This window comes from Pelodiscus sinensis, chromosome 6 (assembly GCF_052426305.1).
Source record: "Pelodiscus sinensis isolate ZL-2025 chromosome 6, ASM5242630v1, whole genome shotgun sequence".
Classification (NCBI taxonomy): Eukaryota; Metazoa; Chordata; order Testudines; family Trionychidae; genus Pelodiscus; species Pelodiscus sinensis.
The window spans coordinates 109,311,767-109,333,067 of record NC_143057.1 but is presented as its reverse complement, the minus strand read 5'-3'; positions in this window follow the sequence as shown (position 1 = coordinate 109,333,067).

The following is a 21,301-nucleotide window of genomic DNA, read 5'->3' as shown; positions in this document are numbered from 1 at the left end:
CTTCTGGCACCAAGCCCCCCACTCCAACGAGGGCTGTCCCTGTTCTGCCTCCCCCCCCATAGTCGGAACTGGAAGAGGGTCAGTTATCTGATCAAGACCACGATCAACCACAGGGAGTTTCTTCCACAGATCCGTTGTCCTCTTCTCCTGATGATGCTGTATTCCTGGGAAATTCATCAACCACAGACGATACCCATCAATTTCAGGAACTCTTCAAAAGAGTCACCTAAAGCCAGGAAGTACAAACTCACAGAAGTCCGAAACAACATTGACTGCTAAAGAACCTGCAACCATCCCAAAAAGCAAAAATAGCGTTACCATTAGATGAGGCAATTTTAGAGGTAGCAGACAATACCTGGCAAAAGCTGGCATCCACTGCAGCAACCAAAAAGAGGGTGGACAAGAAATACTTTGTCCCCTCTAAGGGAATGGATTTCTTGTTTACCCATCTACAACTGAACTCCTTAGTTGTGGCTGCGGCACAACAGCGAGCTAAAGCCCTATAGTACAGACATGCTGCCTCAGACAGGGACAATAAGTGATTAGACTTGTTCGGCAGGAAAGTATATTCTTCTGCCACGTTGACATTAAGAATGGCCAATTATGCCGCTTTTCTCGCCAACCACAACTTTGATAATTATTCCAAGTTGGAACCCCTTCTTGAGCACCTGCCAGATACGAAAAGACAAATACTCAAAGTGGTAGTACAAGAGGGCTATACCGCCTCATGAACAGCACCGCAAAATTGCCCTCGATATCGTACTGCTGCACGGACCACCGCTACATCTGTGATCATGCGATGGGCATCTGGTTGCATCTAGTGGTGGTTCCAAAAGAACTACACACAAAAGTGGAAGATTTGCCATTCGACAGGCTATTCGACTATTCACTGAAAAAACCGATCAGGTCCTACATTCTGGGAAAGATACCAGGACCACACTTAAGACATTAGGCGTGTATACTCCACCATACCGCCGTAAGAGATACATGCCCTACTATAGACAGAGGCCTTTCCCATATGCCACACACAATACAGGCAACAAGACCAACAGCACCCTAAGCAACGCCCGTAGAGGCGACGGCCTCAAAGTAACAGGGCGCCTAACCAGCAAAATGTCAGACAGCAGGTTTGACACGGCGGTCGAGGGGCTGCAGACTATTCCCATAGCCACACACCATCTCAACAACACACAACTTTTTCACCATCGTTTGAGGCCATTCACACACCAATGGGCTGCTATTCCCAATGACAGATGGTACTAGATCTGATAACGTACGGATACCTCATCCCCTTCGTCTCTCTCCCTCCACCATCCCCTTCTTCCCCGTCCCTCTTCAGGGACCCTTCTCACAAGTCCCTTTTACAGCAGGGAGATGGAGGCCAGTCTTAGACCTACGATGCCTCAACCGGTATCTCCACAAAGGTTCAAGATGGTGACACTAGCTACTATTATTCCAGCTCTCAACAATGGGAATTGGTTTGTGTCCCTCAACTTGCAGGATGCCTACTTCCATGTGACAATCCACCCTGCACACAGACGTTTTCTACGTTTTCAAGTGGGTCCCGAACATTTCCAATATAAGGTGTTACCGTTCGGCCTCTCATCAGCACCCAGGGTTTTTTCAAAGACTCTGGCTGTAGTGGCAGCCCACCTTCAATGATCGGGAATAATCATATTTTCTTACCTCAATTACGTAATCAAGGCTCCTTCATTCACCGATGCTCTGCAAGCCACCAATATAACCAAGCCTATATTCCAGACATTCGGTCTCATAATCAATTTAAAAAAATCATCACTAACTCCTGAGCAATCTAGGCGCTTGTCTAGATTTGACTACCACCCAACCTTACCTGCCCCAAAGCAGATTTCAATCCATACATGATCTCATACAAACACTCTCTACGAGTCCCAGAACCTCCATACTTACCTGTCTATGACTACTTGGGCACATACCAGCAACCACATATGTGGTACCCAATGCCAGATTACATCTCAGATGCCTACAACACTGGGTAGCCATGGTATACATCCCCGGCAAACAAGATGTACATGGAATGGTCTCTGTTCCACAGAATGTAATTCAATCATTAACATGATGGACCGTCCCTGCAAACATGTTAGTTGGGACACCGTTTCACTTACCTCAGCCCACTATGGAAATAACAATGGATGCGTCCCTCGTGGGGTGGAGCGCTCACCTGGGACGTCACCAAATACAAGGGAGATGGTCCACACAGAAAACCCTACTCCACATCAACCTCCTCGAGCTAAGAGCGGTGTTCAACGTGTGACACATTTTATTACCCTCATCCATGGACGAGTAATCCATATATTCGTCGACAACATGATGACGGTGTACTATATAAACAGGCAGGGAGGAGCTCGATCACATTCCCTTTGTGCAGAGGCAGTTCGGCTATGGAACTGGTGTTTCCATCACAACATTACCCTCACAGCATCGTACCTCCTGGGCAGGGACAACACCATGGCCGATGCCCTCAGCAGGTACTTCATCTTACAACACGAATGGGATATTCATCGATGTGCTGAAGCAAAATGCAGGACTACATTTTGCTTCAGCTACACCAGACTAACACGGCTACATTTCTATTACTGATGTGCTGAAGATCATCTTAATGATATGGGGACTTCCCATCATAGACCTTTTTGCAACACACCACAACGCGAAGTGCTGTTATTACTGTTCCAGAGTGGGTATAGGACTGGGATCTCTGGGGGATGCCTTCCTCAGCTGGAACCATCACCTTCTCTACGCCTTCCCTCCGACGACTCTACTACCGAGAGGTCTAGAGAAGGTGGTCAGGGATACGGCAACAGTAATACTTGTAGCCCCCTTCTGGCTGTGACAAATGTGGCTTCCCTATCTATTTCACATGTCACTGTTTCCGCCAGGAGACATGACCTGCTCACTCAATCCCAGGGAACACTGGTGCATCCTCAACCAGAACACCTCAATCTTATGGCATGGTACCTAGTTGGTTCTACCAGACAGAAAACTCCTGCACCCAGGAAGTCAAGCACATATTAATACATAGCAGACGACCTGCTGCCTACTCTACTTATCTCCACAAGTGGCGTCGATTCCAATCTTGGTGCATGGACAAGAATCTCGACCCTTTGTCCCTTTCTATTTATCACATCTTGGACTATATTCTATACCTCAAGACCGCTGGTCTGGCCATTTCCTCAATCAAAGCACACCTAACCGTTATCATGGCATTTCAGCCTCCTGTAGACAGCTATTCCATTTTCAGCCATTCACTCACTAGGAGGTTTATGAAAGGCTTAGTGAATCTCTTCCCACAATACAGACAATCCCCTGAACCATGGAACCTTGAGTTAATTTTGGATGCATTGACAAAGCCTCCCTTTGAACTCCTCGCCACTTGTGATCTTCCCACACTGACCATGAAAGTCATCTTTTTGGTGGCAATAATGTTGGCATAGAGGGTAAGCGAGCTAGCTGCCCTCTTGGCTCTCCCTCATTACACAGTCTTTATGCCTCCAGGGGTTGTCCTTCATCCCCAACCTATGTTCCTGCCAAAGATAAATTCGGAATTCCATATTAACGAACCAATAGTTTTTCCAACCTTTTACCCTAAACCACACTTGTCGACCGAACACACCCGACTTCACACCTTGGATGTTCGCTGGGCATTAGCCTTTTATATTGACAGGACACAAGGCATTTGGACCTCTCACAGGACCTGCAAACCCATTCTACTAGGGCAATGGCTACATCCACAGCTTTTCTCAAGTGAGTCTCCCTTAGGGACATCTGTCGTGCAGCCACAAGGTCATCTGGATCTACCTTTGCCAGACATTACACCCTTACTAACATATGTATAAGTGACTCAGCGGCTGCCTCAGCAGTACTCTCGGCCGTCACACGCTCTTGACTCTGAATCTCACTGCCTTACCGCAGGCTATTGCTGTGAAGTCACCTACAGTAGAGCTCCCACGGGGACACTACTCGAAGAAGAAGAGGAAGTTACTCACCTTCATGCAGTAACGATGATTCTTCGAGATGTGTGTCCCTGTGGGTGCTCCACGACCCGCCCTTCCTCCCCGCTTCGGAGTTTCTGTTTTATTATGTCTTTCAGTTACTCAGCGATTGTTCCTAATAATCTGTTAGTCTTTTTGACCACTGCTGCACATTGAACTGAAGTTTTCAGGGAACTATCCAGAGTGACTCCAGGATAGTGACTTCTGGAAGATGTTCCAATGAGGCTGTGTCTAGACTGCATCCCTTTTCCGTAAAAGGGATGCAAATTAGACATATCGCAATTGCAAATGAAGCGGGGATTTAAATCCCCCCGCTTCATTAACATAAAAATGGCTGCTGCTTTTTTCCGGCTCGGAGCTTTGCCGGAAAAAAGCGCCATTTTAAGAGGGATAAGGGATCTTTCGGAAAAGGCTTTATTTTAAGCCTTCATTCGGAAAAGGCTTCATTTTAAGAGGGATAAGAGATCTTTCAGAAAAGGCTTTATTTTCCGAAAGATCCACGTCTAGACTGGTGCTTTTTTCTGGCAAAGCTCCGAGCCGGAAAAAAGCAGCAGCCATTTTTATGCTAATGAAGGGGGGGGGGGAATTTAAATCCCCACTTCATTTGCAATTGCGATATGTCTAATTTGCATCCCTTTTACGGAAAAGGGATGCAGTCTAGACACAGCCTGAGAGTACTGTGAGAGGTCTTGTTGGATGGACTGATTGAGGACTAAGCCCAGGGACAGGACTGCAGACTCAGGGCACTGTGAGGGGCCCTGTTTGGACTTATACTCCCAAATGGTCTGTTTGTTGTTGCACATATGGATTGTGTGTGACTTGGGTAGAAGGCTGCATCACTAAAAACCTACCACAAACAGGGAAAAGTGCAGGCTTGCAGACATTCAACCAGGGGCACTTGCAAGAGGGGAACAGCTTTTATCACAAGAACCTTCATGCATAGTTGTCTCATGCGATTGGATTTGGGAGCCTGTGCATTCTGAATGCCTGTTTAGATTCCTTCTCATTAAAGCAATATCTAATCTCAAGATTTCTCATTGATTTCTGTTGTGAATAGAGGATTTCCTGAAGAATCAGTATAACTGAAGGATCTATAGCATATTGGGCTATCTCAGAGGTCTGCCTGAAGATGATATTGGCCTACTTTTGGGAGGCAATCTTAGCTACAGGAAAGATGTGTAGCAGATCAAGGATTCACACTGCCTTTTAAAAGTGAATGCAGTTTCAGTGGAAGACTCAAATATGCATCTTAATTAAACACTGTCTAGCCCACCCATGTTCATCAATCCAACAACTCTATCTCTTTCCAAAATCAGTAAATGCATATACCTACCCACGATTAAGAGAAAAGATGTTTTGTGGCTGTTGAACATATTCAGAAAAGGATACTGTGAAGTGTGATATTCTGGATATATAGACTCAGTTGAGATACCACAGTAATGGGTATGGTGTGCTGTAGATACATGGGGACATAGGGCTTGATTCCCATTTCACCTTAAAGTCATTTTGTGAATTATTTTCACCCAATATATGACCTCTTTACACAGCTAGCACAATGTAAAGTGGCTTAGGTTAAATGAGAAGCAGCCCATTGGTGTTGAATAATTCAATTTCAATACTGCAAAAGCAAGGCTTTATCTACATTAGAGAGCATACAGTGGCACAGCTGAGCCATGGTAAGATCTCATGTGGCTGCTCTATGCTGACAGGAAAGAGTGCTCCTGTTGAATATAATTAATCCACCCCCAATGCATGGTGGTACATGTTTCGCCAGAAGAACAAGTGCATCACCATTGTTCATGTCTCAACCGCGGCTGATATATTATGACACTAAGAGCTTTCCAATTCTTATGCCATAGCTGTGCGAGAGGAAAAGCAAGGGTTGTTTATCTTCCCATAGAATCCCACAAAGTCCCAATTGGCAGATTTGTTTCAGATGTTGGACAGCTTGGTTAATCAGAACTGTCTTTTCTCAGTTGCTGGAACAAACACGGTAAATCTGGTGTGTTTGTCAAACCAAGTTGGGGAAAGTAAGCTCCAGAATTGATGGCCCCTCACTGAGAATACCGTGTTGTCTGTCCCCCACTGTTAAACAAGGGAAAGAATGCCTCGGTTAACCTCAGCCACTTTGGTGTTATGCAAAGAGACAGGTGCTCTATCAGTCATAGATGATTTTAAAGATTAAAACCTGGACGCAAATTGGAAACTGGTGCATGTCAGAGCATAGATACGAACGGACCCTGTAAAAAGTACTTTTAAGCAAATGGTTTTTACTTTTTCTGAACTAGCTAGAGTATCCAAGCCATTTGCTTATATGGGCTATGATAGCTGAGATGGAAATATAGTATGTCATCTACACACTGAAGACATCACAACCCCGCCTAACAAACTTTTGTCCATATGGAACAGAAAGGTGACATCCCAGAACCACTTGGAACCTACTGGAGAAACATCTTTGTACTGAGGTGGGTTGGATTCAAACAAGCAACTGGTAAGTAAAGGGCTCCACAACCCTTTACTAAACCCCTATGTCAGTCAGTATTCTTATTATTTTCAGCTGTGTATGTAAAGTTCACTAGTGAACGGAATGGAAAGCCTTGAAATGAATCTAAGGGTGCATCTACACTGCACCTTTATTCTGGAATAAGGGCCATTATTCCAGAAAAACAATATTAGCATCCACACAGCAATTGTGTTATTTTGAAAGAAAACTGAAATAATTGACGGCTTTTTCTGACATTGAAAAACTTAATTCCATGAGGTATAACGCTTCTTCAGAAAAAGCTCTTTGGGAAGAGGGTATATGTGGACACTCCACTGCTACTATGTCAAAATATCACCTCTCCTGGCCATTCTAAGTTATTCCTCCCCAGTGCCTCCTGGGGCTCTAAATTGAGAGAGCGCATCCACATTAGGGGAGCCTGCCTCGGACTAATTTTGAGGCTTCCCTGTAGCATGGACACTCTACAGCCGCTCCCCGAGTTATGACCACCTCCACTTACAACCATCCGCACTTACGACCAAAGCAGTCGTAAATGCGGATCCGAGTTGTGAATGGCGATCCGCGTTTATGAACAGTGCGGTCGCCATGTAACTCTATGGGATCCGAGTTATGAACACTTCGAGTTACAGACCAAGTATTGGTCTGTAACTTGTTCGTAACTTGGGGAGCGGCTGTATTTCAAAATAACTATTCTGGAACTATTTTTATGAAATAAGCTTGCAGTGTAGATGTACTTTGAGTCCCTCCATTCAGAAAAAATGAATTAAAAATATTGCTTAACTTTGCCTTGTTCATATCCTGTTTTAAATAGGAACTAGTTATGAAGAACCAGGTCGTCTTCTCTCTTAAGATTTACCTCTTTTTCCAGGATGGAGAATTCTGATTTCCACAATGTTCTTATAGCACAACTATAAAAGAACTATTGAAAGTTTGTAAATTATGAATCTTTATTTTAAATACGCTGGCCAATGGGAGCTGCCTCGGCCATGTTTGTAGTGCAAGCTGTGCATGGAGTCCCTCCTCTTCCCAGGGCTTGTGGTGCTCAGAGAAGCACATGGCCCCCACAGCCGGCTGCTTTGAGCAGCTTGCAGGGGAATGGCAGATAGGGAGCCTGCTTGAAGGTTCCGCTGGGCTGCTGGCTGGGAACCAGCTAGGTAAGCACCTTCTACCCATAGCCTGCATCTGGCACCCCCCTCCAGCATCCCAATCCCTGCCCCAGGTCACAGACCCCTCCTTCACCCAGACCTCCTCCCAGACCCCACACTCCCTCTTTCACCCTAAACACCTTCCCTGAGATCCCTTCTGCCCTCAACCTCCATCTTAGACCCTGCACCTTCTCCATTAATATCATGGAAGAGTGCAGCCCTTGACCACCTACCAAATACCTGGAGTGCCTCCCCGCACCACAAATTACTGCCTACCGCTCATCTAGAGAGAGAATACATGTAGAAAAGATTGATAATATCACAGGGCTCCTCGCTCTTGCATGACTCAGACCCTCTCCTGCACATACCCACTCAATGTTCTTGCATTTTGGTGAACAACAGCTGCTGTACAAGGAGTCCCCGGGTTACATGGATCCGACTTACATCCGATCCCTACTTACAAACGGGGTGAGGCAACCCCGCACTAGCTGCTTCCCCCCCAGCAGACCAGGGAGATGCGAAGCTAGCGCCTCCCCCCCCCAGCAGACCAGGGAGACGCGGAGCGGCTTTTCTCAGCAGACACCTCAGCTTGAGAATAAAGGACTGAGGGAAGTGAGGTGTGGGAGAATAAAACTGAGCTCTGGAGAAATGTTTGGCTAGAGTTTCCCCTACAGTATGTACCAGTTCCGACTTACATACAATTTCAACTTAAGAACAAACCTACAGTCCCTATCTTGTACGTAACCCGGGGACTGCCTGTATTTTCAACACTTTTGATCTATTATCACTTAAACTACAGAAGGGGGAGCACTGCTGCAGCTTTAGTTTTAACATTAACTACCTGAGTGTATTGTGATAACTATGCAAATCTTTAGTCCCCAGCAACTCCTCCCCCACAGCAGCTAAATAATTTTTCTGACAACTGGCAAAACCAACTCTCATGTGTGTATATTACGAAGCATATTGTAGCAGCCTCACTACACATACAGTATATGGCCTTTCATTGCAGTATCACATAACATTGGAAAACTGAACATGCTTGAGAGAATCTAGAGGAGGCTGCACAGGCCACACAGAAACTAGATTATTTTAGAAACTTTTCTTCCAAGTCACATTCAGGTTCTCTAATTGATCTTTTGATCCCATCTAACAACCCTTCTACTGCTTCTGCTTCCCAGAGAAGATACATTTTCCCAGCATGCATTGCTCACAGTTTTGCTGGGGAAAGAACTGATTTTTCTAGAAATGGAGTTATAATTGGGTGCTTTGCCTGAATGGTAGAGTTCAAGAGATGGAAGGAAAGAGAAATTATTGGGTTTAACCAATGATATTCTACCCACCTCTGGACAGTTTTCAGGGCCTTTTTTTATTAAAATCAGATAATCTGAAGGCAACAGTACTTCTCACATCATTTTTATTCATTTCTCTAATTAATACACTGATAACCATCCTTCTTTAAGTATAGAGGGTCAAACCCTGGACTAATGTATTTAACTAGCAAACTCCCCCTGATTTCAATAGGACCAGGATTTGGTCAAACCATGGTCTTTACCAGCTCTTAATATAAGAGAAATGGCATCTTCACTTCTTTGGACAAATCTAATAATATCAAAGGGCTAAATTCTGCTTTTGGGTATGCATGTTCCTCACCCCATGCACAATTTTGATGGTGCAGGCTAAGGAAGCCAATATTATAGGAGAGTGCTGCCTATATATATGCAAATAGTTAATAGAAAAGATATTGGTAAATTATGCTTGAGAATATGAAGCATCATGCCTGGTCTTTGTAGGAACAATACAAGTTAGGCTCTGCATATGGCTTCCCTTTCTACATTAGTTCTTAATAGTTTCCTTAGTTGTATTTGATTTGTATGTGTTTATAGTATAGTCAGTGAACTGCAACTCTGAATTGTTTACATTCTGTTTTCACTGAGTTGCCTTCCTTTTAGATGATTTTTGCTCCATCCAGTTCTTCCTCTGACCCTGCTGTTTCTCCATTAACCTCTCTTGTTTTTTCTTTAATCTTGATTTCTAAATCTTCTTCTCTTTACACTCAGTCTGATATCATCCCAACCATCCTTTCATGGTTTACTTCTTTCCTTCTCACCAACCTGGTCCTAATTCTCTGATCTTGCCCCAGCCTTGTTGTTTGCAAGTGCTGCTCCCAGGACACTGTCTGTTTCACAGTCTCCAATAAGCAGTGAGCTTTTCCTCAGATCAGTCAGATTTCCTAGGGGTGTCATTAAAGACTCTGACTAGCTGCATGGAAGACAGAAATGGAGGATGTCTTGGAGTAAGGAAACTTCCATACCTTGTTGTTATAGGTTTCATGCATTAGTCCATTTGAGGGTTTTCATACCTTGGGCTTCTGGTGATGTAAGAGTAGGTATTATAAACAGCACACCTTGAATAGCCTGAGGTGTGAAAGCCTTGAGGAGGAACATAAAGACCCAGTTTTTCAGGTAACTTTGCTAAATCTCTCTATCCACTTTTATCATTTCATTATTACAATCATTGAATACCTTATTGCCTTTAATGTATTTTTGCTCACCACGACTCTGTGAGGTGGAAGAATATTTTTATTATCCCCATATATCCCCTTTCCACAGAGTACATCACTCTCTTTTTTACACAGACAACAGCCTCAGAAGTATGGGAACTCACTGCAGCTGTCTTATTTACTCTTGGCAGATTAAATCAGAGATGAAAAAGAAAACTTCTTCTAGTTGAAAAGTGTAGTGCAATATAATACTTACGGTACTTCATCATCTACCTTTTTTAGAATAGACTTAGGTCATTGAAAATGGATGGCAAAAGACTGAAATCTCAGCTCAGGAGTGATAATTTACAGCTGAGATTTTCAAATGAGCTTAAACATTTAGATGCCCAAATCTAGCGATGTAAGTGACTAATTGAGAAATCGACTATCCAATAAGCCTAGACTTATTGGGTAGTCATGAGATTATACGACTAGTCACTTCCCACCTTTGCGGCCTCTATACCAGAGGCCGCAAAGGCGGGAAGGAGCAGGAGCTGGTCCTGAAGGGGAGCTGGCTTAAAAGCTGATTTCCCCCAGCACCATCTCCATGGGCGGGGGGGGAAGAAGGGGTAGGGGAGGTAGAAGCACAGTGGGGGACCCAGCGTGAGCCAGAACTTTGCAATCCTGGCTTGTGCTGGGTTCCAAACACTGCGTCTCTGCTTTTTTAATGTAGTAAGAGCCTAATTAGGCTCCTACTAAATTTAAAAAGCAGAGGCGCAGTGTCTGGGACCCAGTGTGAGCCAGTCCCAGAGAGCTGTGGCCTTGCCTTTTAAATAAAAAAGCAGAGCCACAGCGAACTCCCTTATCAACTAATTTAGTAATCAATGGAAATTCCATTGACTGCTCGACTAGCTTACTAACTGCTATTTAACATCCCTACCCAAATCCAGTGAAATTCAACCTTTGCTATAGTGTTTGGAAACTACTTGAATAGATCAAGTACACTATGGGCTTCAGTCATGGCTAACTTCAATATGTTAAGTCTGGTTTCAGTGCAAATGGCAGAAGTAATCCTAGACATCTCTTTGGTAGAGAATAGTTCTTGAATTGTCATGAAGGGGTTTGTCCCTTCACTGATGGCTTTGTTGAGAAATGTAATGATTTTCTTAAGTTTTTAAAGAGTAAATATTGAATGGTATCTGAGCGGCTTTTCCCATCACCCAGGATGAGTCTCCGACTGCCTGATTTCCTGCTGTTGCTATTACTGTTTAAGCCTCCCCCCCCAACCCTAATCCCTCTTCCTCTTGCAATGATCTCAGCATTCAGGATTGCTCTGATGATTTCAAAATTAAATCCCACTACTCACACGCTTGATTCTTCTCCAACTAAATTACTCAAAAAATGTATTCCTGAGATAATTCCTCTGCTGACTAAAATTGTTTTGTTCATCTTCTGGCAATGGGTATTATGTTGCTTGCTTTGAAAATGACTACAATTACATGCTTTTGCTTAAAATAAATAAATAGAATAAAATCTGCACTGGTTCCAGAAGCATAGGTCTAGGTCTGATTAGCCATTTTGGTCAAACATTCTTGAATGAAAATTTGTTTTCTCAGTTGCATAGCATTTAATTACATATAATCTCAATGAGGAATTTCTGAGGGCTTCATGAGTCTTCAGAGGGTTGAGATAATATTAGTGAAGGCTTTCGATCATTGAGTGATTGAAACTAATGGTGTCTCTCATTTGAGTTGTTAGTGTTAATTCCTCTGAACTGAAGTCTACTTGGGCACAGTAAATCATGCAAATGTCTCAGCAATTGTGCTGGGTTGTCTGCTGCTCTGTGCTAGTAGTTTTATTCTTATTTTGCCCAAAGTCTTATTGATCTTGAATCAATGCTAGGATTATGTTAGTCTGATTCCCAGTTGCAGAACTGTTTTATTTAGTCAATTAGGGTACGTCTACACTACAGCGCTAGTTCGAACTAACTTAGTTCGAATTAGTTAATTCGAACTAAGCTAGTTCGAACTAACGCATCTAGAACTAAAAACTAGTTCGAACTAGCGTTTTGCTAGTTCGAACTAGCAAGTCCACATTGAGTGGACTCTGAACAGGGCTTAAGGATGGCCGGAAGCAGTGCTGGCAGGGCATAAAAGGAGGACTTAGAGCATGGAGATGCTGTCTCAGGCTAGCCGAGGGCTGCGCTTAAAGGGTCCCGACCCCCACCCCGGACACACAGTTCTAAGGGGTGCCCCGCTTGCAAAGAAGTTCTGGCTTGGAGTGCCCTGAGTGCCCACACTGGGCACATCACACCACTCGGCCATCAGCCCGGCTGCACTTGCCACAGGCTGCCATCTGGGGAGAGGGAGTAATTGGGGGGCTGCAGGAGAGCTTCCACCCCCAGAAGCCCGCAGAGCCAGCCCAGTCCTCCCCATCGGGGGCTCGTACCCCATTCTTCCCTCACCTCCTTCCACTTACCCTTCCCTAGCCCCCCTTCTTATTGATGTACAAAATAAAGATAACGTTTCTTCCAACATTGACTCTGTCTTTATTGAACAAAACTGGGGGAGACTGGGAAAAGGAGGTGGGAGAGGGGAAGAGAAAGGCTGGGAGAGGGGAGGGCAACTAACATGATCAGGGGTTGGGAACAGGTCCCAGATGAAGAAAGGCTACAGAGACTGGGACTGTTCAGCTTGGAAAAGAGGAGACGGAGGGGGGACAGGATAGAGGTCTCTAAAAGCAGGGGTTGGGTGGAGAGGGTGCATTCAGAAAAGTTCTTCCTGAGTTCCCATAAAGAAGGACTAGAGGACACCAAAGGAAAGGAATGGGTAGCAGGCTTGAAACTAGTAAGAGAAAGTTGTTGTTCTTGACAAAGCAAATAGTTAACCTGTGGAACTCCTTGCTGCAGGAGGCTGTGAAGGCTAGAACTAGAACAGAGTTTAAAGGGAAGTGAGATCAAGTGATGGAGGTTGGGTCCATGGAGTCCTATTAGCCAGAGGGTAGGAGTGGTGTCCCTGCCCAAAGTTTGTGGAAGGCTGGAGAGGGATGGCACGAGACAAATGGCTTGGTCACTGTCTTCGGTCCATCCCCTCCAGGGTCCCTAGGGTTGGCCGCTGTCGGCAGACAGGCTACTGGGCTAGATGGACCTTTGGTCTGACCCAGGACGGCCATTGTAAGCTCAGGGCTCAGTGTCAGGGGTCTCAGTGGACCCCCTTGATTTTCATGCACACCTGGTCCTGGGTGGCCAGGCTGGCAGCTCTCCTGACCTAGACGACCACTTTCCTGTGCCTAGTGCGGAGATCGTGGACGAGGTCCACGATGTCCGCACTAGCCCAGGAAGGTGCCCGCCTCTTGCGGTCCAGGGCAAGCTCCCGGGAGCCGCCAGCCTGGTCCCGGCAAGAGGGGGTGGGCTGGGGGGCATCGGGTGGGTGGCTCTGTGCCGTGCCAGGTGCAGGGTCTGCTAGCTGGGTGCTGGCAGGCTTGCACCTGGCACGGGCACCGTAGCCAGCCCGTGCCCCTTTAAGGGCTCCGGGGCCGGGAGGGGGGCATAGAGTTTCCCTGGTGTTGGCCAGAGTGGCCACCAGGGAAACCTGGGGAGGGCTAGCCTCCCACTAGTTCGAACTAAAGGGCTACACAGCCCTTAGTTCGAACTAGCTAGTTCGAACTAGGCTTTAGTCCTCGTAAAATGAGGTTTACCTAGTTCGAACTAAGCGCTCCGCTAGTTCGATTCAAATTCGAACTAGCGGAGCGCTAGTGTAGCACCTATTAAAGTTAGTTCGAACTAACATCCGTTAGTTCGAACTAACTTTGTAGTGTAGACATACCCTATGTGGCTAAATGTAATCTAAAACTTTATGTAAATATTTGCAGAATTAGCATTTTTGCTGATTTTTTCTTACTATATTTTGTAGCGATGACAGTATCCTTACACTATCTGATCCTTAAAGATCCCATGGTTACAGCTAGCTGTTTGGATTCTGAAAACATACCATCTCACTCATTGTTTCACTGTTCATGGGATGCTAGCTCTAGCAAATATACTGTATTGAAAATTTTTTGGTGGGAAATAGGGCTTTCAGGCCATTTGCTCTTTTCTCAAGGTAGACATGCCTTTATCAATCTACTCAATATCACTGAAGTGTCTAAATATTCTACTTGTAAGAGACCTGATTTTTAAGTGCAAACTGAATTACAATGTTGTACTTTGTCGGGGAGCTCCCCCCTGGTTTGGGGTTGCCGCCCCCATCCGGGGCATAGTTCAGCCCACCTGGGTCTAGCCCCAAAGTACAATGCCCCTCTTCTAGGGGAAATACGGCCCACTGGCCTAGTCCCAAAGTATGCTGCCCCTTTATTAGGGGAAATATGGCCTCCTGGCCTAGTCCTCCATATGCCGGCTCTGCAGCCTAGTCCTCTAGCCGAGCTCCCCACTCACCGGGGTTCAGGGCAGGAAGGGTAGGGGGACCCAGGCCCTCCCTCTCCACCGGGCCCCGACCCAGGGCCCTATTAGTGGCGGGTGGCTCCCACCACTGGCTTGGCGGGGGCTCCTCCCCGCAACATGTCGAGCCCTCGGACTTTTCCATCTCCTTGCCCTGGGTCGCTTCCTACCCCCTGCCCCCGGCCCGTCGCGGTCCCACCTGTTGGCGTTGGTCGGGTGACTTCCTCAGTCAGCGTCGGAGTTGGCAGTGTCCGGTCCGGTGCCTGGGTCACGGGGGTTCGGCCGGCGGCACCGTCGTTGGGGGCGGGCCCGGCTTGGGCCTGGCAGCAGCGCATTCAGCAGTCCTGGCAACTCCCCCTCTGGCAGTTGGGCGCTAGCTCCAGCTCGGGCCGCAGTCTGCTCCTTCTGAGCAGGCCAGCAGCCTTTTATACCTGTGCTCCCCTCAGAGCATGTCCAGTAGGGCTGTGTGGGTGGGGCTCTCTCCACCCCCAGCACCAGGTGGTTTCCCTGGGCTTGAGTGCGGGGCAGGGCCGCCCCGTCACATACTTGCAATGAAGTACACGTACAGTTAGGGTTGCCAGATGGTCTCCAAAAAAATACCGGACACGTGGGATAATAAGACCAGAGCGGCAATTGCAACCCTGCCTCCCAGCTGGGACTCCCAGGCTGGGAGGCCGGGCCACGATCGGCGCTGGGAGCCTGTGATTGCGCAGAAGCCTTGCGGGGGTGGGAGGAGCGGATGGGATTCCCAGCTACTCCCCACCGCCCTGGCTAGGCTTCTGAAGCACTCAGAGCAGCAATCGTGGCCCTGCCTCCCAGCTGGGACTCCTAGCCACTCCCCCCAGCCCCGCCAGGCTTCTGCGCAATCACAGGCTCCTAGCGCCGATCGTGGGCCTGCCTTCCCACCGCTCCCCCCGGCCACGCCAGGGTTCCGTCTGGTGCGCAGCCGAAAAATCAGGGAATACCAGACATTGCACATGTCTGGTATTCTCTGATTTTTTTTACCGGACAAAGATCGCAAATACCGGACTGTCCGGTAGAATACTGGACACCTCGCAACCCTACATACAGTTGTTCCCATAGATGCCTACATCTACTAAGAAACTTGAATCAGATTCTAGTCCTAGTTATACTTGTGTAAATCCAAAGCAACTCCACCGACTTGGCAGAATAACATAGTCACTAGAGTTTCACCAGATTTACACTAGTGTAACTAAGGCTAGGGCTAGACTACGCTCTTTTTTTGGAAAAAGCTATGCAAATTGCACTTTGCAATTTGTGTTGCTTTTTCCAATTGCTTTTCTAGAAGAGGCTTTTCTGCCATTTGGCTCCATCTAGACAGGGCCAAATGGAGGAAATGTCTCTTCTTTCGGCAGAGCCCTTATTCCTTGTAGAACGAGATACAAAGGGCTCCCCGAAAAAGTGCATTAGCTCTTCCACAAAAAAAGCAGAAGAGCAAATGCGTTCCCTGGATGTGACAAAGTTTTTCAGGGATACCTCTGGTATCTCGGAAAAACCCACCAGTCTAGATGTACCTTAAGAGCCGTTGTTTAGTCTCCCACTAACTTACATTGCACTGTCGCTTAGATTATAATAAAACTAACACAGTGAAATTGCATTGCTGTGCCATACAAGCAACCCAGGCAGCTTTTCTTCCCAGACCTGTCTTTTCAATCTTGGGGTCAACAGACTGGAAGAGTTGAAGAGGCAAAATACATTGTCAACTGCCACATGACTGCTGGCAAAAAAAGTCTTGGCCAGTCTCCTCCATGTGGTACAGAAACATACATGCACAAATGAAGCAAGCATCATACTCTGGCCCAAGGAGTCTTTTTTCTGAGGCCCTTGCATTGGAAGGCTGGACTCCCTCTAGGCTGCTGAATTGACCTGACAAAACAATTCAATTTAATTATCCAAAGAATATAAATGACAAGAAGATGCCATAGGTTATGGCCAGTCATGTTTAGATCATGTACTATCAGAAATGTTTGCACAGCAAATAATATAACAGTTAGCTTGCTAATTACAGAAGCAGAGTTAGCGATCTATAAACAAGTATCAGAAGTTTGCAGATGCCTTTACAAGTGCGCACACACAACCCACTTGAGCCTTGTAAGATTTTCAGAAACAGATGGACGGCAGTTGCTGAGAACCAAATAAAGAGCCTTTTTCTCTGCACGTCAGAGTAATAGAATAGATATAGTTGTTCGGAAAGCAGAAACAGGGCACTTTGCCACATGTCAGAAGTTTATTCCCTGTAGTAACCAAAACATGAACAGGATCCTATAATGCTGGAGCTAAATGTTCCTTAATATACAGAAGCGGATTGGCATTGAAAGATTATTGTATCTTTTCATCTTATAATGGCATCCGCTGTAAAACTGGAGTTTCTTACGAGGCTGTGTCATCTTCTTGTGCCTATTCTTCTGTATGATGTTCATGATGCACATGCAGGGGCACCATTTCAGATTTTGCATGATGCACATGCAGGGGCACCATTTCAGATTTTGGTACAGGGAGGCAACTTGTGCATGTCGCCATTGTGGGGGGAAGAGGGAGAAATGAGGGTGGAGGGGCAGACTGAAGACAGAAGCTTCAGTAGTGTTACTGAGCATGCTCAATAAAAGCCAAGCAGCAAATTGGTGGTGGGGGACTGACCCTGCCCACCCTCTGCTCCCAACACATCACCTGTTTCCAAGGGCTACTAAGGCTTTCAGTGTGTGGTGCTGCATACAGGAACATTCCTAGTGCTTTTGACACCATTTCTCTCAGGATTAGGACTATGTCCAGAATGTACATGAAAATGTGGTGTGCAGTGGTCTTTTCTTCCCCAGAAAGCTTCAGAACCCATCGTATTTCTGGCATTTTAGAAAGCAAATATATTTCAAAAGCGATTTTACACATTCTATGGCTTATGTAATATCCTCCCCGCTCCAGAGTGGGGGGCAGGAAGGGTGCTCCAGCACCTATCCTCCTATAGGGAAGGGAAGCAGCCTTGAACACCAGTAGTTCAACGTCCTCTCTTTCCCCCCACGAAGGGAGAGAAAGACCGGGATTGGACAGATCTTCTGTTAGAGGAGGTGAGTAGGAGACTCCCAAATAGGACAATTCTTCTAACTTATAAATTGCTGCTGCTGCTGCTCTTGCCTTCTGGTAGGAAAGGCAGAGAGCTTCAGAAATTCCTTATCTGGGAATTAACCCCTCCTGTGGCTCCCACTTCCAATGCCCCTCCCTATTAGTTAGGTGTGGAGAACAGAAAGGGAAGAACTCTGAAGAACCAGAGGAAGGGATGGAATTGGAGTTTGAGAGAGAACGTGAGAGCTGAGTTTAGAAGCACAGAAAGGACCATTTGACTGTCCATTTTTTCTCTTTTGTGTCTGAGTGAACCAGCTTGAATCTACTTTGCTCCTCATCAGTAAGGAAAGTCAAAGGTTCTTTTCACACTTGATGTAATAGGAAGAGACATCCCAGTTTGAGACACATGAGGGAAAAGTCAGAATCGGGTGACGAGGGGAGACATCTACTTTTCCTGTAATATCTTGTTCTTGTCATGGCTGGGAGATGACAGCAGCTTCCATTGCACTCTGTACCTGTGTCCAGCCCTTTCTCTGTTGTTATTTCCAAAAGCCAAGTGATTCCATCTGTCTCCCTAATGTGAAAAATTAGGGGAAAGGAAGGATTCTCCAGGTGCACCCACAGGCTCAAATATCTACTGGCCAAGAAGGAGCTCTGCTTGAAGACCTGGACTTGGCTTAGCAGGTCTTGCCAAAAATTCTATTGAACAACTATTTATGTTTCAGTCTCCTGGAAGAGGTCCCTGTCAAGGCTGAAATGGCCAAGTAGAAAGCATATGCCATGTGTTATTACTGGAATATGAAGAGGGCCAGACAGATGTAGAGCTGAATCCTGAACTCTGGCTACTACTGAAGGCTGTGGATAGGGAAAAGTTTTCTGAGATACAATTAGAAGTGGGGGCTTTTGTGAATGCTTCCAACTTTCACTTATTGTGGCCTCTTTGTCAGCTTGCTGAATAAAGCTACAGAAATGCTATATGCTGTTATAGAAAGGTAATGATGCATAGAAGCTGTCTGATCCACATTTATTCTGATGGTGCAGCCCTTGGAGGTGGAAAGTCCATTCAGATCCCTATAAGTAGGTGATATACCCCTCCAATTTCTTTTTCATTAAGGAGTCTGCAGATGCCAAAACTGCTGACTCATATTTAGTGTGTGGCTACTATAACTCCTAGATCCCTTTCTGCAGTACTGTTTCCTAGACAGTCACTTCCCATTGTCTATATATGAAACTGATTGTTCCTTCCTAAGTGGAGTACTTTGCATTTGTTCTTATTAAACATCATCCTATTACTTCAGACCATTTCTCTAGTTTGTTCAGATCATTTTGAATTATGAATCTACTCTCCAAAGCACTCGCAACCCCACCCAGCTTGGTATCATCTGCAAACTTAATAAGCATACTCTCTATGCCAATATCTAAATAGTTGATGAAGAACCAGTCCCAAAAACGACCCCTTAGGGACTCCACTTGCTATACCCTTCCAATATGACTGTGAACTGTTAATTACAATAACAATAACATACTCTCTGAGAATGGTTATCCAGCCAGCTATGTACCCAGCTTATAGTAGCCCCCATCTAGGTTGTATTTCCTTAGTTTATTGATAAGAAGGTCATGTGAGACTGTATCAAATGCCTTACTAAAGTCTAGGTATATCACGTCCACTGCTTCTCCCTTATCCACTAGATTTGTTAATTATCCTATCAAAGAAACTATGTGCAGCTAAACCATGCAGCAAAGAAAAAACAAAAGTTGTGAATACGGGAATGCCAGTGTTCAATTAAATGCTAAAACTTTATTGACATAATATAAAATAGGACTACATTATGTAAAGGGAAACCCTTCTCAGTATTACAGCTGTCCTTCACTTGTATCTCTGTGAGGCCAAATATCTAACAAAATGGCAGATTAGAAAATCTCCACTACCGGGCTTCTTGTGCATACATTCAGATCTGCAAAGTGAGTGTAACATGGATGTTAAATGGGAGAATGGTTGTATATTTAGGTGCTTAACTCCCAACTGCCTAAGTATCCTTGAGGAACTGAGCAATAGAGACTGATTTTTCAGAGGGGCTGCATAAATCTGTTGTTCCTAAATGATTTCAACTTGTGTTGGTACTTCTGGAAGTCAGGCCGAAAATGTGCCAGCAAAGATCTGCTGTGCACTACTATGATGAAACAATCACATTCCAACTACCATTTGAAGATGGTGCTACAGGACTATTGTCTCTCTCTAAATATATATAAAAAAATGTCTTGTGAGATGACAGAGTGACATCATCACATCACTCTGCATCACCATGCCCCCAATTCCAAGCCCAGAACACACACCCCCACCCGGAGGCTTCCATACAGACCTCTTCACCCGCAGCTCTACCACTTGCAGCCCCTACAGGTCTGTGTGTGTGTGCAAATGCACTCATGCATAGCCCTCCAAATAAGCATGAGGCTGGGGTGGCACATTACCCCAGCCTCCCTCTCCTGTGCTCTGGCTTCACGCAGCCTCTCCCCTCCCACCTTCCCAGTGCTCTGTGTGTGTGTGCGGGGTGGAAGCCATGAGCTGCATGCCCTGCCTCCTACCCCCGGGGGAGGGGAGGGACGGAAGCCGTGAGGCCTCTCCCTCCCTGGTGCTCCAGGGGGGTGGGAACCACACCCTCTTCCTTCTCCCCCTCCTCATTTCCCAACTCCTTCACAAATGCCCTAGTTTGAGAGGAGAGCCAGGACTGAGGAGGAGTAAGAAAGAACCAGGGTAGGGCAGGCAGGGGCGGGAGGGAGAAGGGGCAAGAAAGGGCTGGGGTGGGGGTGAGCGAGCTGGGGTGATAAAAGAGCCAGGGGCAGGTCGGGGCAGGGGCAGGAGCTGGGGGGAGGAGTGGAGAGAAAGAGCCAGGTTCTCAGTGGCCGGGAGAGAGGGAAGAGCTTGGGCCCAGGTGGCCTTGGCTCCAGGGCCCTGGAAGCCAGGAAGGGGGGTTCGTGAGCGTAGCGAGCAGGGCACACAGCTCCCTAGTTGTTTTTTAAGTCTTTTTACTATTTGAAGAGTGTAGTGTACACACGCTAGCACATTCTTATGCTTCTGCTTTGGAGGACAGGGTCATCATTCAAAATGATCTGGACAAACTGGAGAAATGGTCTGAGGTAAATAGGATGAAGTTTAATAAGGACAAATGCAAAGTGCTCCACTTAGGAAGGAACAATCAGTTTCACACATACAGAATGGGAAGTGACTGTCTAGGAAGGAGTATTGCAAAAAGGGATGTAAGGGTCATAGTGGACGACAAGATAAACATGAGTCAACAGTGTGACATTGCTGCAAAAAAACCAAACATGATTCTGGAATGCATTAACAGGAGTGTTGTGAGCAAGACACGAGATGTCATTTTTCCTCTCTATTCTGCACAGATTAGGCCTCAATTGGAGTATTGTGTCCAGTTCTGGGCACCACATTTCAAGAAAGATGTGGAGAAATTGGAGAAGGTCCAGAGAAGAGCAACATAAATGATTAAAGGTCCAGAAAACATGAGCTATGAGAGAAGACTGAAGGAATTTGGCTTGTTTAGTTTGGAAAAGAGAAGACTAAGAGGAGACATGGTTGCGATTTTCAGGTATCTAAAAGGCATTGCAGGGGGGATGGGGAAT